This window comes from Lichenostomus cassidix, chromosome 20, assembly GCF_008360975.1.
Source record: "Lichenostomus cassidix isolate B80296 chromosome 20, HeHo_3.0, whole genome shotgun sequence".
Taxonomy (NCBI): domain Eukaryota; kingdom Metazoa; phylum Chordata; class Aves; order Passeriformes; family Meliphagidae; genus Lichenostomus; species Lichenostomus cassidix.
The window spans coordinates 11,479,260-11,495,524 of record NC_139500.1 but is presented as its reverse complement, the minus strand read 5'-3'; positions in this window follow the sequence as shown (position 1 = coordinate 11,495,524).

Below are 16,265 nucleotides of genomic sequence, written 5' to 3'. Positions count from 1 at the left end.
GAAGAGAAAATAGAGAATTAAAAGTGTTAGCTCATGTTTTAAGACTCACAGGAACACCATCAGTGCCGGTAGGAAACAGCGAGGGAATTCAGGAATCACTGCTCCCATAAAGTATTGTTATCATATTGAAGTCTAACTTTTGTAGGTCTGTGATGATCAAGTTTTGAAGATGAAAGATTGGCCTGTAGAAATTGCATTATAGAACAGACATTAAATATTAATCTTAGGGTACCAGAGAGATTTTGGATTAAAATTTATGATCTAGAAACATCTCTGATTTCCCTCCACATAAAAGCACCGATTGTCTCGGTAAATGCAACTATTTCTGAGGAGAGAAAACAATCCAGGTGGAGAGCCAAGCCCAACATCTTCATACAAAACCAGGGATTTTTAGTCAAATCCCAGTGACTGTGGTCAAGGCATGTCCACGGGAGGGCAGCAAGGAAACATCATCATCTCCTGCCTGGATTTTCCTCTGGGATCCCATGGCTCTCTGGAGGTCCCCAAGGTCAAGGCTGGGACTGTCCCTGAGTGGGGACAGCAGGGACAGACTCAGAGGAGCTGCCTCTGCTCTTTTGGTGCTCTGAGACACTGAAAGGCACAAAGGCTGGATAAGCAGATGATTTCTTGGCTGAGTTTGCAAAGTGGAGCAGAATAATCATCTGGGGTGAAACTGTAATTAAAGGTGTGCCGATGTTCTCAGTGAATGAGAGCAGAGGCAAAAAACATAACTTTGAGCTGGAAGGTTAATTTAAATGCCAAATTTCACTTCATGTTTTGAAATAAAATTGAAATTAATCTGGAGATTAAATGTCACTTTCAGTGCATGTTAAAAAAAGAGCCAAACTTGCCGCTGCTAATGTCTAACTGAGCCTGTATTTTCAGACTGGTTTGTCCTGCTTTTGGTTTATTTTTACTATGGCCATTTTTCCCAAGAAAAAACTGAATTCATGGAATGTTTCTGGGCTTCTGTAAACTTTCCATGAACTAGGAGCACTGGGGAGCAGCATCCCAAACCCAGGCCCTGCTGGTTTCTGTCTCAAAGCCTTGCCTGGGTCACCCCTTGCCCATGGCACAGGTGTCCCCTCTTACCTCCCACGGCAGAAACTCTTAATGGACATTTAATTCCATGTGCTGGGAAGGCACTGCTGCAGCCACAGCACTGCTGACTGGCAGCCAACCTCCTGTGCTGAGTGTCAAACTGACTCTTCCAGTCAGCAGCGTCGAGCAGAACCGAAACTGGAGGAGAAGCTTTCCAGAAGTGATGCTCTTGGGCTGATGGCAATTGGGCACGAGGGCTGAGTGAAGAGCACATGTTTAATAGGGCTCCAGTGGAAATGAAACCATGGGCTATATCAATTTTTTTTTCTCATTTTCTATCGATCTCAAATGCTTCCACCCAGCAAAAGAAAAAAAAAAAAAGACGCTGCAGACTGAACGATGTAGTGAGCCTTATCTTAATTGAACATTAGGAGATGTTCCTGTGGCCAGCTCGGGGTTTTGCTGGTTCAGCACTCGGGGTGGTATCTCCCAATTACTGCCATTAGCGCTGTACTTAAGGGAAGAGTTTTATCCCTTCCTGGGGAGGCTGAGCACCTGGAGGTGTCAGTGTGGCTGAGCGAGGCTGCAGCCCTGCAATTTGTCCTCATCTTTTGTAAGTGCCCTTGCGCCTGCTTTTAACCTCTCATCAATGCAATGTAGCTCATATTTTTTTTTTAAAGTGTTGAGTAAAATGTCTGAAATTCCTTCAGAGAAAACCATGGGATTAGAGATTCTCTACTGAGGAGGTGCTGAGGCCCTGGCACAGGGTGCCCAGAGAAGCTGTGGCTGCCCCTGGATCCCTGGAAGTGTCCAAGGCCAGGTTGGACGGGGCTTGGAGCAACCTGGGATAGTGGAAGGTGTCCCTGCCCTGTCCCCCTGGCAGGGACTGGATGGGCTTTAAGGTCCTTTTCAAGCCTTCCAAAGCATTCTGGGGTTCTGTGGTTCTGTGTGTGCAGTCAGACTCTCAAGTTACTATGGAGAAAACAGGAGCTGTAAATTCACATCCACTGGAGCTGCCATGGTGGCTGCACTGCTGAGAGCCAGCAGGCTCAAGAGTGATTTTCTGCAGACAATTTCTGGCTATTTGCACACAGGAGTTTTGCTGGTTTCTTGATTTACCCATTTCTTCCAGACAGATTCATTCCAATGCCAAAAATCCAGTTTGCCCCATTATAATTTCCCCTTTGGAAATGGTTTGTGACAAGAGCACTACAAAAGTATGTATATGAGTGCAGTGTCATGAAATCACAGGATGGTTTGGGTTGGAAGGGACCTTAAAGCTCCTCTTCAAGGACACCTCACCCTAGACCAGTTTGCCCCATGGTCCATCCACCCTGGCCTTGAGCACTGCCTGGGAGACATCTATTTGAAAATATGCATTTTCTTCACCATCCAAAGCTCAGGGAGATGATTTTTCATTCATCCACTCCTTTCCCTGCTGTGAGGCTGCAGATATCTTACATTATGCACAGGCTTGAAGAAAGCAAAACGTATATTTCCCGGTAACTTCACTCTTTTTCCTGGGTTTTTGGGGATGTTCCAGTGCATAGTAACTCTCCCCAGATTTGTTTTCAGGCTGCTCCAGATGAAGTTTGGAGCTTGGTCTATGGGATTTCTGCTGCCAGGTTGTGCAGATATTTTGTTTACCGTGCGCTTTCTTCACCAAAACACCCAAGATTGTGTTTTTTCTCACTTCTCTCCCGAAGACATCACAAAGTGATAGATGATTGTCATTTTGCATAGCTGATTGCTGTCCCAGGGCCTCAAGTGATTGCTCGAGCTTTCTGGAGAGCTCTGCCACGCATCGCTGCCTGGGCGAGCAGAGCGACACACTTCAGATGAAAGTTGAATATGACAGAGAAAAAAGTGCTCCCAAGATCATTCCAGGAAGGACATGAGGATGAAGAAAGGAAAAAAAAATTCCCTTTTTTCTTTTTCTCTGAGTTTCTCCAACAGCCAGGAATGGGCAGTGCAGGCTTTGGCTGGGAGGAGAGGTCAGAGGGAAGGGAGCTCTTTTCTCTGTCAAATGTTCTACAGACAGTTGCCAACTTGGTGCTAATTAAATAGTGTTCACCTACCACCAGGGCCAAGAGTTATCCAAGGAGACTTTTTAATCTTGTTGTTCTCCTTTAATTGACTGTGCCTAACTGAAATTTGCCTTTGGAAGTCTCTCCATACTTCCAGTATCTTGGAAACAGAACCTTTTCAAGGAAGAAGCTCAATAATATATCTTCCTTTTCCCAGCCAGAACTTTGCTTAACAGACAAAAATTATTAAAATGCAAGTTCCAAGTAATTACGATCAGTCAAGATGTGGAAGCTCTTCCAACACTGCCTTTTGTGTGTCTTTTTGCTTTTACACAAATTCCCTCTGTTCTCTCTCCAGACTTTAAAGATTGAAGCAATCAAGTTCCCTGTTTTCTCTTAATGCTCTGCATTTTAGCCATCAATAAGACTCCATCATGTTTCCCAAGCACATATTTCCAAGAATATAAATATCTGTAATTTTAATTATGAAAAGGAAAAAAGGGCTGAGTTTCCTGAGGAAAAGGAATGAAAGCAATCCATGCTGTGGTTCCAGCATTGGTTGACATGGTCCCTGCTCATGGAATATTGGACAAGTCTTGAATTTCTTTACGACTGGTTTTCACTTAGAGCTGAAAACAGGTGGCAGGGGAGAACAGGAAACTCTTCCATTTGGGGCTTGTAAGGGGCTGTTCCTGTCAGAAATGAATCTACTCTTCCTTCCCTTCCTCTGACAGCATTCCTCTCGCTGATGAAGAGCTGCATGAATCCCTTCTACTTCTTTTCCTCATTTCCAGATCCTTTCAGCTCTGCTGGAACTTTTCTGCTGCTCCTGTCTTCCATTTGGGATATTTCCCTTCATTTCTCTTCACACCTGGCAATGTGCAGTAGTCAGTAATCTCTCAGGGTCCCAAACACTTGAAATACATTGTCTATATGCACTGTCACACTTGCAACTGCTCTGTTTAAAGGAGCATGAATTTCCTGTGCATGTCATGCTCCAAATCCCTGCTCCCGAGAACCTGCTTTAGTTACAGTCCCCAGTGCTGCAGTTGATGCCTTTAATAATTGTCTTTCTCCATTTTTATGTTGGGGAGCTCTTTCTAAGCCTCTCATGTGGGGAACAAAAAGGCCATAAAATCCTTTAGTCTCGGGGTCATTTCAGATCAGGTACAAGTTTTGCAGGCACCACACTGGTGCCTTATCCATCTGTAGGGACATTAAAGCCCATCCAGTTCCTCCTCCTGCCATGGCAGGGACATCTTCCACTATCCCAGGTTGCTCCAAACCCAGTCCAGCCTGGCTTAGACACTTCCAGAGATGGAGAAATGCTGGTTATTCCATTTCAGCTGCCTTCTTGTGCCTTTAAAATGCTTCACCGCTGGAAATATCTTCCTCCCCTGAATCCTCCCAAAGCTCTGGTTCCACACAGAATTTTATCCAGCAGAGCTGGAGAGCCAGACAGTCTCTTGCCTTGCTCTGCATGGGCTTGGGAGTAATGAAATGAGTCATCAGCTGGGAGCTTAAAATTATGATGTGTGGCACCGCTTGTGAAACCTAAAGAGATTAATATTAAAAAAAAAAAAGGGATCCAGTTCACTCAGTGCTGTAATGAAGAGGTATTATACACACCAGGCACCTGTGGGAAGGTATCCCTGTAACAATCTATTACCATTTGAATGTAGAGAGATTAAATACTCACTACAAACTGAGCACTGGGAATTTATACTCTGTTTTCTCCAGGAGTGCACCATGAGAGAAGCGGCAAGCAGAAATGTAAAAAAAAAACCAAAACCAAAACCCCCCAAATAATTAAAAGGATATTGCTGCTCTATATTTTGTGTCTCCTTGCTGCTCTCAGCACCAGGGATTTTTGTGTAAAAACAAAATACTTATTCCAGTTGGGTCCACTGTCTTCCTTGCACATGCAGGGACTGGTTCTAATGATCCTTAATGGAGATGCTCCCAAATGAAATTTCAAAGTCTCAGCTTTCCAAAATCCCTCTCCATGTCACTGATGGGTCATGTTTTGTTGGAAGCAGCACTCAGAAGGGAGATCTGTAATAAATAAATGGTTGTCAAACTCCAAGGAACGAATACTTCACACACAAAGTCATTTTACTACACACTTTCAAGCATGTACTTCCCTTGCATTTTCCTTCCCATCACTGCTGATAAATAAAATAATGTTACTTTTATCTGCTGCCTTTGTGAAGTGCTGCACATGTTATTTGTGCAAGGAGAATGCCGATGAACTCATTCTTTTTCCCTTTACTTACACGAGAATAAAGCCCAATTTCTCGGTAGAGGCAGCATCCGATCTCCAGTTTCTAGATGAGGCAAACCAGATTATTTTTCTCATTCTAACCTGAAATTTAGTTAGAAAGAGAAAATTAGTGCTGGGTTTTGTAACACCAAAGCAACAAAGCTTTTGGAGCAGATCACTGAGCTAAGGCAGTGCTGCCATTCCCCAGGTGCCCTGCAGGTCCTTCCCAGTCCCACTACCATGTATTGATATACCAAAGTATCCTGCAGTTCAAAATAGGTTTTATTTGGGCTCCTTTAGGTTCTGCTTTTGCTGATGCTGTGCCTGACCCACCAGAAGTTATTGCAAAGGAAGCTCTTAGTGTCTTTAATGTGTTTGCCCCGTTTGATGCCCCTTTGCCAAACTATAGAGGAATGGTCTTTGGAGCAGGAAAAATGTCGCCATACCTCTGTCTTTGCTTCTCTTAGAAACTGTGCATGTCAATCCAAACTGGACTGTGGCCCTAGGTGAGGCATAATCTTGGGATCAGACCCATTTCTTGGCCCTTTATATACACTTGTATTTTCTTCCATACCACCGTGTCCTGAGTTCCCTTTCTATAGTGGAGTTTCATCAGGATATCCCCAAGATGTCCTGCAGAATCTGATTTGTTGCTTTATTTTCATCGAGCAAGATGGGTGTGTGAGGAAGGAGGATGTTGATTTTTCCTGCATTAAAGCCAGCAAAGAAAAGAAGAAAGGATCTGAAACCTAAGGAAATTGCACCACTAATCATATTTTCGTAAGCCGTCCTCTGTAGCATTACAGTCGCAGAGTATATTTATAATTTGGTTTATATGAGCAACAGTTTAAGTTAAGGGAAATTGGTTTCCTTTTCAAAATGTCATGTTTCTCATTTCCTCGCCGAATCTCAGGCTGCTCGGAGCTCATATCAGACTTTAAATCATTCAAAACCACACTCCATAATTAAAACGCCGTAAATCCTCATTAATCAATTTAGCGGGTTTGATTTGTTCGAAAACACATTAAATTAAAGCTGAAAGCTCACTGAAATTCCAGGTAGCACATACACAAAAGCAAAGCAAAGGAGAGATAAATCCACTGTAGGGAGGCTGCAGAGGGGTGAGGTTGGACTTGTATTTTTTTATGCTCTGTCCTGACCAATGCTGCCTTAAAGGCTTCAGTTTTCAACTTAGTGGGGTTTGTTTTGCCTTGGAATTGACCTTTTCTTTCTGGAATATTTGATGCTTTCTGTAGCACTCACAGTATCCAAGCACTCCCTTGACTTCTCACACTTCTCCATGGACCATATTTTATCCCCTGTTCCAACCAAAATCTCTGTCTTGGTGATTTTTGAGATCCTTGGGTGGAAATGGATTCAGCTCTGGCACAGCTCACAGATGTGAAATGGATATTTTGGACATTTCTCATCATGAGAGTCAGAAACAAATCACTGATTAACACAAGAATCTTGCACAGTCTTGTGGCATTTGGTTTGGGGTTTGGATTTGTCCCATTAGTAATTATAAGAATGTGATAAAAATCACAGCATATGAAAAGACGTGAAGGCAAAATCTGTTGATTCATGGATCAAAAATCTTGAGTTTCACAATGCAGTGGTGGTCAGCTGTCCCTTCCTTTATGTGAAAATGAAAACAGGTGGGTTTACAGTATTATAGAAGTCTATGCTAAGGCTATATCCAGCTATTGGTAATGGTATTTAGATTTATTCAACCTGAGTAGTTACCTTCAGATCTCCATAAGTGTTAGAGTACGGGAAAATAAATTAAAATTAAACCAAAGAGAAATGAAATAGGAAACAACTGACCCCTGGGCCACAAGAACATATTTGCACACTGCAGTCCTGGTTGCAGAGGCAGCTACAGTAAGAAACTCATTGCATAAGAAACAGCAAATAAAGGTGCCACCCCAGAGGGAACAAACATTAATATTTCAGAAAGGATATCTCCAGAAAAAAATTATATTGGGCCTTTTTTTTTTGTTCAGAGTTTTCATGCCTGTTGTTAGTGCAGGTAGAGCCAAAGCCAATAATTACACCTTATGAAAAGATTTAATGCTTTTGCTAGAAATTTAACTTCAAGAAAATGTGGCAAGGGAGAAGCAGTTTGTTGAGGATGAGGACTATTAATGCAACACTTCACGGAAGAGAAAAATGAAGTTTTCTTGGAAAGGCAGGGAGATCAGGGTCCTTCTATGTTTCTATTAAATGGTGATAAAGCCCTGTTCTCCCAGGTTGTGGGACGTTGGCAGGCTCCTTGCATATGGATTTCTCTTTTCCTGCCAGCACTGGGCTGGATGAAAGCCCAGCAGTGCATTCTGTTAAGGAGCTTATTCGTACAATTAAGTTTAATTGTCAGCAGTTTTGATACTTCAAACTAAAATGAGACCTGGCTCCATTTCTGCAGCTTAGATTCACCTGCAGCCTGGGAGAATACTGATGGCATTAAAATTAGAGTCTTGTATTGCTAAAACACCAGCCAGCTGCAGGGATAAATTCTGCATAAACAGGTTGTTTCCTCCCAGGCCTGGGTAGCAGAGCAGTAGGTCCTCTACAGAGTCTATTTATTTTTCTTGAGCAACAGTTTCTCAGGTGCTGGAGCACAGGGAGAGTCTTTTCTGCTCACCTTGGCTGTGTGGTCCTTGGCCCTTCCACAGCTCTGTGGGCTTCAGGACAGATTTTTGAAGGAAAGACATACAGGCCTTATTTCATATTTTCCTTAGGCTGAAGTATGTGATATTTTGCAATCATCACCAGACTCATACAGAGCTTGCTAAGGAGCCTGAACCTTAGTGTTGCCTCCAGTAATAGAACAGAAAATCTGAGGAATACTCTACTTTTGCTGTTGCTTCCTCTGACACTTAATCTTCATGCTGTCTGACTCAAGAATTCTTGTGCTTTGTTTCTCTTTCATCCCTGGAATTATTCCAAGCCAGGTTTGATGGGGTTTGGATTAACCTGGGGTAGGGGAAGGGGGTAAAACAAGGGGGTCTTTAAAGTTCTTTTCCAACCCAAACCATTCTGGGATTCCGTGTTTCTGTGATTCATTTTAAATCAGGATCACAACAAATCAATGTCTGTGGTTCTCCAGTGTCAGTGTTTGGTTTAGGAATGGACCATGACTGTTTGGCCTGGAGGATAAAAGCTGAGTTAGATGTTCTTTAGTTGAGCATTGATTTGAACCAAAATGCACTCTCTGTACAGGACTGCCCAGGTGTGGATGGCAAGAGGCACAGAACTGTGGCAGAAGGTTTGCCAAGTCCCATGACTGGGGTGCTCTCATAAAAAGCAGGAGTATTTGGCTAAAATTGCTGCTTTAAATTGGTGCTATGGAGGATTTGAACCTGAAATTCTACAATTTTGGACAAGACTTTTAACACTTGGTATATAAGACCAGAAGAGTTGCATCCTACTTTCCCCATTGCCCTGTAAATGGTGGCAAAGTCCATTTTTAGTTCCACCACTCTCCTTCTATTTATCCTTCACCTTTGAAAGTACCCAAAATCAAACCAAAGTATTTTGCTTCATTTAAATTGCAATTTCACATATTCATACAAATTGCTTAAATTGCTCTTTCCAGGTGATCTTAATGGACTGTTCCTTTTTCCCCAGATCTCTCATTATAATCACCTGTCACAGCAGTGATCATTTTCTGGTGCTTTACTCAACATCAACAGAAATACTTCCAGGAGCAAGAGTTTAGTGCACAGCTCAAGTCACGTTTCTGTGACACGAGAAGTGATTTGCAGGAGCAGGACAGCCACAACTAATCACATTTTGCAATTCATGGAGATTGTGACATTACTTAATCAGCTGCTGCCACAAACACCAAAACCTTTGTCCTCCTTTAGAAACCAAATTACATGAGAAAGACAATTTCATCCGAGCTTTACCTGTCCATTACAGTGCTGCTGCATCATTAGAGAGAGTAATTAAACATCAAGCAGAAATAATTATTATAATTATAGGACATTTAAGATTTCATTTGCTTTCATGAAATATGAGTTACATAAATGAATTCCTTTTTTTGAGGTCCTCTCATAACAGCAATGAATGTCCAAACAGCTCCAGTCTTTGCCTGCTGATTTTGGCAGCATTATTGGGCCAACCTTATAGTAGCTATTAAAAACTCAAAAATTACCAACTATTATGATACCAGGATAGCCAAATGGCCTCTGTGTAGTTAGAAAATAGGAAATTACCATAGTAATTGGACTTGTTCTTTCTGCTCCTGCTTTCAGAGTGACAAACTCTGGGAATAGTCCAGTATTTTCTCTACCATGCTGAGTATAACAGAAAACGTTCAGTTCCTGATGGCAACAGCCCTGCTTTTAAAAAATGTTTTATATTGTAATTTATAATTTGTTTACAGCTGGATTTTGGTGCTGTGATGACTTTGTCAGGGTACTGAGCTAATTCAGCACCCTGCAGCATCCTCTCCTCTGCCTCCTGCAGGACTCTACCTGAGCTGTGTTCACTCCAGGACCTTTGCCAGCGTGGCTGAGGCAATCTGAAGCAGCACCACTGAAATATCTCACAGGGAAATACTCTTTCCTGGGGAAGCTGTTGAGAGAAGTGAGCTGGCTCCTGGTGAAGTGCAGGGCAGCTTCCCGAGGGACACTAATGTGTTCTTCTGCAGCTGGTCATGAGATTGTTCTCACATGTCTACAGAAAAATATAGATTTTGCCAAAAGATTGCATTCTTTTGGACACTCAGACTTTTGCATGCTTCTTTCCTCCCTATGTACCTCACACTTCAGGTGACAATGTGCTGGACAAGGGATCTCACTCACAGAGCTCTGCCCTGGGAAGGCATTGCTCATGCAATGGCAAAGGGTGAGTGTAGTAAGGTAAAGGGGGAAAAGTCACACAAATATCAAAAACATTATTATTATGCTATTTTATAACTGTATTTCTCCACGAAAGAGAAGAAGTCAGACTAGTGGGGATTGAAAGCAAAGGATAGAAATGAATCCAGAGAGATTGTATTTATGTACAAAGTTTAAAATAGTGGCTGTGTCTTGGCTGAACAAATGCTGTAGGACTACATTCAGAGCACTTGTAAACAGACATTGTTACTATTGCTTTCAAACTCCTCTGCATCAGTTTGGGTCTGCCAAATTCTTTATATGCAGGGTACAGGGAGAAGGATACAGAATTGAAAATATGGCCAGACAACTCCACCAGCAACAGGGCAAAGAGACTTTGTGTTGTTTCATTTCTCCCAGCCACGTTGGCAGCAAAATTCCCCAAACTCTGCAGGATTTGCTTTCTGATTCCGAAGCAGCAAAGCAGAGCTCCAGGGCATGGCAGAGGTGTCTCCATGTGAGATCTGGCAAGCTGGGCTGGGCAGTGCCAGCGGGCACAGCTGGGCATGGAGGAGCTCCTCTCTTCCCTCTTCCCCCTGGCTCACCAGCCTGGATACCTGGAATGCATTTCCAATTCGAACAACCCTTCCTATCTGTTCCCTTCCTGCCTTTTCAGGGCCGAAACTCAAACCAGCCACGGCCACCCCATGGAGCTTCTCCAGCCAGGCTTTGCACCAGCTGCCCTTTCAAATGGAAATAAGTACGGAGTGGCCTGTGAATACAGACTTCTTGAAAGGGATCCAGGATTACATTAAAGCAGGCGGTTTGGGCACAGAGGATCAAAAAGAAAGTCACAGCCAAAGTTTACCCAGGTTCCCAGGGAGCAACCTAATAAAGAAGAATGAATAATACCCAACGAGAGGCTATGACTCCCATTAATTCATTTGTTTACTCGGCTCCCAGAGAAGCTCCTGCCACATTATCCTGCAAAGGAGGCTCAGGTGGCTTTTTATTTGCTTATTTAAACGCCTTCCCCACCTTGTGCTGAGTCCCAATGGGTTGTGAATATGTCAGGCTGATTCTGCTACTGTTATTCCCCTGAATGTCTGAGTTTATTCAGTTCTCCATGGGATTATCAGGCAAGGAAGAAGATAACAAAGAGATCTATTGTCTACAGGTAGGAGAATAGACACATTTCAAATGAGTCCAGCCTCTCCACAAAAGTATTTAGCTCTAGCTAAATGTATTCCTTCTCCCCACGTTAATGAAACAGGAATTAGAAATCATCATTGAGAAACCAAATTAATGCAACAAGTTACTGGTAATGCATAAACTTGGCAACTTGTTTGTCCTACGTTTCCCCTATTCAGTTTCAAATGTACATAATTAATTATTGCATTTAATCTCCGTTCTCCCTCTGGTCTGCAGCGTCAAACCAGCACTTGATGGTGTCAAAGCTCATGTCAGCCCAAGACAAAAAAAGATATGGGATCTTGCTGTACAGTTTCTAGGACTCTAGGACCAGGTATAGCAATTAGGATGTAAATGAAAAAAAATTAATTGATATAAGTAAGTTATTACCATCACCATCGATTAGGTATAATCAAAATCAGTGTCTACATGAGCTATCGATTGCCACTTGCTTTTGTAAGTGTAATTGTAGCATGAATTGTCTGTGCATGGCTGGGCCCTTTATTGTGGTAAATATCCAACTGAAGCAAGAGATTAAATTCTGTACAAGCTCTAAGGCGCCTGCAATAAGTGTGAAACCTTTGCTTTCATTTGCTGCCGTGAAGATTTAAATAGAGTATGAAGGAATATTTTTCGCTTCCCTCAATTGGATTACAGGCCTTGTCGTATTTGTGTAAGGATAACAATCTCTGGACTGTGAGGCAGCTTTTTGCCCAGACCAAAAGCAGTCTGCAGTCTCTCAGGCCATTTCTGGCAGTGTCCAGCAGCCTGGGCTGCTGCAGAAGAAGCCAATTCTGCAAGGCAGATGGGCAATGGCATATGCCAAATTTAACTCCTTGCATAAATTCTCCTGTTTGACCACAGGATTTGTCCAATGCCTAATAGGGCAGGATTTCAGTCCCAGTCAATTTGGAAGTGCTTCAAGTGCAAAATCACTGCATTTCATTGTTGCTTATGGCACGTTTTGGCAGCTGGGATCAGTGCTGAGCATTTGCAGTCACGTTACTTGCAAATCTGACTCTGTGTCTCATCTGGGGTATTTATGCCAGGAGAAAAACAAAGACCTGATTGTGCTGATTCACCCCTTTGAAGGCAATACCAGGAATTAGGATATGAATAGCAAAATACAGTAGGTGATCACAATGGTTGATTAGAAAAGTTACCTAATTACACCTTTTTAAAAAAAACTTATTTAAAATCTGCTTTTCTCCCTTTGCACACGGTGTGGGACCTTGCTTTACTCTCCCTTTGCAAACTCCAGGCAGAGCATGGGAAGAGGTGGGGGCTGCCAGTCTTTGGGGGGTTTTCAGAATCAAGCTATAAGCTGAAATTCTTGCAATTTGACCAAAGGCACCATAATTCCGTGACTGAGCTGCTGCACTTCATCCAACCACTGAGTCACATGCTGCAGTGAGAAAATTAGGACCAAATATCAGAACTCAAGACAGGTAACGTGATAATTTTGGAACCTTTTGTCTTTGGTATTTTCAAGCCACATCTGGAGTTCACTGGGGAGGCAAAGCAAGGAAATGTGCTCCTGTGGGTGCTGCCTGCTCTGTGCATGTGGCATGTCATTCTCCAGCTCCACTGCTCAATCCTCCTGCTTAATTTTCATTAAATTTAATTATTATCCTTGACCATGTTGCTCTTATTCATATCACAGATGAATTCCAGTTAAGCTGGAATGGGATGGACACTTGCTCTTAACATTTTTAGGGTGCTGGTTCCTGTCAATCTGAGCTGGACTGAGCTTCACAAGCAGAGAACAAATGTAGGTTGTCTGAGAAGGGTTTCCAAAGCTGTTTCTTCACCCTCATCAGCAAATTTAGAAAGAAATTTGAACCGAATGTGCTCAGCTCTGGGAGTTGCCATGGTTGCAACACAGACGATCTAAATGTGGGAGATTATATAATCAGACAGAATGACTATTTATACAAAGAGTTTAATTTAAACAAAAAAAAAAAAAAGGGAGAGAAAAGCAAATGTGCTGTACAATACCTGACTTTGTCCCTAGGGCAGAGCTGCAGGAGCACCAATGGTGTTAAATCCCAGTGCTCACACTCCCCTTCTTGGCAAGGCACTTGTAATGTGCACTAAATCTGAAATAAAAACAAGAAAAGCATGAAGGGAAAAGCAGTGTAGATCCCAAAGATCCATCCAGGCCAGAAAGGGGCTGTTTATTACACCCAGATCAGTGGCAGTACCTTCTTCATGGAAAGTCCTGTAAACTTTTAAAGCACAGTAGTGTGGATCCTCCTTTGGAAGGATAATCCTGTGTAATACTAACACAGGGATTGATTTATCTCCCCTTGAGGTGATTAAACATATGGGAGCAGATTCTATGGCTCATAAGTGTTACCTACACATGGTAATTCCATTCTTCCTGGTCCAGCTCTTGCACTGCTCCCTCAAGGTTGGTTCCCTGCATTTCCCCCTCCTGCACATCCTGTGCTCATCCCCACATCAGCCAGAGACTGGCTGGGATAGGATTTCATCCCTACACATTTCCCTTTGAAAAGGTCCTGGGGGTCTATAAAACTGCTGGAGCTCAGCAGGGATTTCCCCACCAGGTGCTGTTACCTGCAGTGTGGTGAGGAGCAAGGAAATAACCAACATGAGCTGCAGGCAGTGCAGGCAAGGAGATGTGGCCCAGGTGTAAGCAGGGCTGTTTTGCTGGAGTTTGGCCTCACCTTTGGTAGTTACAGATTAGACAGATGTGAACAGATTGCTGTCATATTTTACCATTATAGGACAAGTGCTCCCACAAGGTCCCCTTTAATGCCCACTAATGGGAAGCTGGAAGGAATGTGTATTTAATCAGCAACTTTTTGAAGTGACAAAACTCCAACTCAACTTTTCTGCCTGGTGACAGCAAACACTGAAGCAACCAAATTCAGCTGGTGCTGCATCCTGGCATCAATCAGCTGAGCCATTAGTTTGAACAGTGGGTGTTTCTCCTCCCTGCCTTTTGCTTTCTGTGATGATAAACTTTCCATGGAAGTAAGGTTCTGCTCAAATGACAATGAGAAACGGGCTGGGGAACTGCAGGGAGCAAGGACAGAAGAAAATCTCTATTGAAGACACAAAAATGTTAGGTTGCACAAGTAAATCCAGTTAGAGGAGAGAGATATACAGCAGAATCCATCTGTCCATCAGACCATGGAGGACAGTGCATGTCTTGTTTCCTCATTTATTCATTTTGCAGGTTTTTTATTTACCTTGTAGAACAGTGTGGACATACCAAGACTGTGGTTTGAGTGCAAATGAATTCTCTTTATTTTTAGAGGAGCTGCTGGTTGGCACCTGACCCCAAAAACCAGTGCTGGGGTGACAGAGCTTCCCATGATGGGAAGTGCTGAGCTCTGGTTTGCAATGGGAGGGTTGAGCTCCCCATGGGCTCTGGGAAAATCCCAACTGCTGTCACTGCAGGGCTCTGAGGGGAACACAGTCCTGTAAGGAACACAAAATTGATGTCAGGCAGTTTTCTCTCATGCCTTGGGAGCTGGATCTCTCAGTTCTAGGAGCTGGATTCTGTCTCACTGCTGAAGGAGATCTTGGATGGCTGCAGCCTGCAGATCACACAGTCCCTCTGCTAGTTCACCCTGCTTCTTTCTCCTCATTTCAAACCCCATACTGTGTGTCTTTTGCCACTGTAGGGATCACCTCTTCTATCTTCCAGAGAGGAAAAAAGGCTTGCAAATGTTGGCTCACTTCATTTTCATTTTGAGGCAGTATAGGAGAAAGCTGATATTTATAATTCAGGCAGGGAAGGCAGGTTCTGCTCTGTGTTTCTAAACTGAAAGCACGGTGTGAGAGAGGCCTTGCAGCAGCCCGAAGCAGGATCCTGCTGCTCTGCTATCAATCTCAGCAAACAGGGATGCTGCAGCCACAGCTCTGCTTTTGCACAGGCTGTTGTCACTGGAAAATAGCAGGATTTTTTTCAAAGGGGATTAATGCTGCTCTCCCACAGCCTGAGGAGCCACACCTCTCTGTCTGCAGGGCTTGTTCCAAAGGCAGGGATGGAGAAGACAGCTGTAGAAGGGTTTCCCTAGGCAGCAGGGCACAAACACCTTCCTGGCCACAGAGCTGGAGATGTGCAGAATCCATGTCCAAGTTCAACATCTGATGGTTTCATCTCCTGGGGAGATTTTAGCTGAGAGCTTTGAACACTGCAGCCAGCTCTGTCTCCCCTTGTGCCACATCCGTCTGGGTAGATAGCAATGGGTCACTGTAAATGTGAGAGTTGATCTTTCAGAGAGGTTACTGGATGTAGGAAGCATTTTCTGTATATTTTTGGTCAGTTGGGCCTCTTAACTGTCAGTGTGGACTCAGCCAGAGAAGTCCTCACTGCATGTGTTCTGTGATCAAAGTCTGAGTGGAGATAGTTTTCTGTTGCTATTACCTTGTGCACAACATGAAGTACACCTCTGACGGCCCCTGCTTCCCCCAAACTGTGTTTTACAGGAGGATAACTCTGCTACTGCTCCTCTGCCTTCCAGCCTCCCTTTAACAATAGCTGTGGGTCTAGAAAGATGAAAACTATGGGACAAATGGGACAGTTTTAAATCTCAGGGAGGCTTATTAAACTTTTCCCTCCTCCTGTTCAGATTCCTATGGCCCAGTCTTTGACAAGTAGCACGATGGTCATTTGAGGAGGATTGAGCTTCAGAGGTCCTTATGCATCTTACTGGACTGAGGGAGCCCTGGATGCTTTTCCAGGGTGATTCACCTCCCTGCTATGCTAACACAGGGAGAAGCACACCCTAAAATATTTATTTATTTCCCTTGACTTCGAGGTGGCTCACTGGAGACATTTACTTTCAGGCAGAGTCCTTCCCAGATGGATCAACAGGTCTCTGAATCTGACATATGAGTGTCAGAAAATGTGACATTGGGATCCCAGATTCAGTTATTTGA